The following is a 2,471-nucleotide window of genomic DNA, read 5'->3' as shown; positions in this document are numbered from 1 at the left end:
CTTTTGTTTTTGCTTGAATCAACTTTTTTGTATAAATTTTGGCAGATCCTCTTCCATGATTTTTATCAGTCTGTTATAGGGGGAGAAGGTGAATGAGGTTCACTAATAAGGGGAGGATCAGTGGGACAATCTATGGTTTCTGCTTCTGTAGGTGGTCTTAAGGTCACAACTGATACCCAAATGTGCATTACATTTTCTTAAAAGCAAAACCACTCCTGGATGAAAACTACTCATCTACCATTTGGGGGATCCAGCAAAGGATATACATAGGAACTATTCTTTCAACTTTTCTTCAGACCTGAAATAATGTAAAGATTAAAAGTTAAAAACACTTTCACACAATGCCCAATAGTACTGGGTAGAAAAAAGAAAGAAAATCCATCCAAGAAATGTCAGAAAGAGTCAGGCTTCAAAAATCTCTGTAGCCGAGGTGGCCACTCACAGGTTGAGAGCCCACACTCACACTCACCTAGGACCTCAGCCAGAGGAGTGCAGTCTCAATGGTCCTGATGGCACATACCCAGATAATTCTTATCCTTATCTCTTATCTGGAATATCACTTCCTCAAAGAAGCCTTCCTGAACCCTCCCTGCCCAGCAAGTGCAGTCCCCCTAGTTCATGCTTTTATAGCCTCCTAGAGTCTTCTTCATTGTCTAAGTCATTGATGTGTTTTTGCATTTACTTAGGAAATTATTTTATTAATATCTGTCCCTGACCAGATGGCATGGCTCAGTGGTAGAGCATCGACCTATGAATCAGGAGGTCATGGTTTGATTCCCAGTCAGGACAAATGCCCATGGTGAGCTGTGTAAGAGGCAGCCAATCAATGATTCTCTCTCATCATTGATGTTTCTATCTCTCTCTCCCTCTCCCTTCCTCTCTGAAAACTTAAAAATCTGTTTTTAAAAAATCTGTCCCTCTCACGACTGAAACATAAGCTGTACATTTCAGCTCACATGTCATAAAATTTACTGATCGTGGTATTCCAGTGGTTTGTTCTCAAAGAGCAGGAAAAGTTGAATGAAGGTTGAAACCAAGAGCAATATATAATATAAACAAGAAACCTACAAGTTAATCTCACATTCACTATGGGTGCAGCAATCTGAAAAAGGAGTAAGATGAAGCTATCTGCTTAATAGAGATAACATATTCCCTTATGAATTAATGTTCATTTGAAAGGTATAAAAATAGATAATATTAAAAGATCAGATAACAAAGTATTTGCATGAACAGATCGATGCAGAAATAATGATAGTTTCAACATAAATGTATGTGATAAAAATTGACAGTCATTGATGGAAAGGGAACAGTAAAATTTTAAGTATTAATCCAAGGTCCATCATTAAACCCTAAAACACAAAACAAACTCATAAGAAGCAGAAAGGAGAAATTACACCTGTTGTTATAATTATTTAATATAGTACCTAATAATTCAAAAGAAATACCATTAAGTCAAGAAACATAATCTTATATAATAGTTGAAAACAAAAAACAAATAAATGGCAATAAATATGTACGTATCAATAAATAGTTTCAATGTACATGGCTTAAATGCTCCAATCAAAAGACCAAGGTAGCAGAATGGATAAGAAAATAAGACCTATATATATGCTGCCTACAGGAGACCCACCTCAGAATGAAAGATACATACAAACTAAAAGTGAAGGGATGGGAAAAGTTAGTTTATGCAAATGGAAATGAAACAAATAACTGGTTTAGCAATCTACACTAATAAAAGAGAAAGATACAAATTGACCATACCTTCGTGACGCCCACCAGCCAATCAGGGGTGGGTATGCAAATTAACCCAACAAAGATAGCAAGTTAATTTGCATACGCAGGCACTCAGTGGCTGGGGCAGGACGGGAAGCTTGTGTCATCACCATGGAGATGATGCAGGTGTTCCGCACTGCCCCAGCTGCTCTGGGCCTCTGGGCAGAGTGGGAAGACAGAAAGGGGGCCCAGAGCAAAGGCAGAAAGGTGGCTCCAGCCGAGTGAAGGCAGTGCCGGCAGCCAGGGGAAGGATGGCCCATTCTTGCACAAATCTTCATGTATCAGGCCTCTAGTACTTATATAAGACATAATAGTCTTAAAACAAAGACCATAAGAAAAGCAAAGAATAACATAACGTAATGCTAAAGGAATCAACCGGCAAGAGCAATTAACCCCTGTAAACATTAATGCAACCAACATAGGAGCACCTAGGTATGTAAAACAAATCTTGACAGACATAAAGAGAAATATTGACAGTATTACAGTCATAGCAGGAAATTTTGCTACCTCATTGACATTAATGAACAGATCTTCCAAACAGAAAATCAATAAGGATACAGCAGCCTTAAATGAGACATTGATGAGATGGCTTTGTTGTTGTTAATCCTCACCAAGGACATTTTTTCCATTAATTTTAGAGAGAATGGAAGGGAGGGGAGGAGGGGAAAATGAGAGAGAGAGAGAGAGAGAGAGAGAGA

Source organism: Myotis davidii, unplaced genomic scaffold (genome assembly GCF_000327345.1).
Source record: "Myotis davidii unplaced genomic scaffold, ASM32734v1 scaffold1989, whole genome shotgun sequence".
NCBI classification, from domain to species: Eukaryota; Metazoa; Chordata; class Mammalia; order Chiroptera; family Vespertilionidae; genus Myotis; species Myotis davidii.
Note: the sequence above shows the minus strand (reverse complement) of the source record.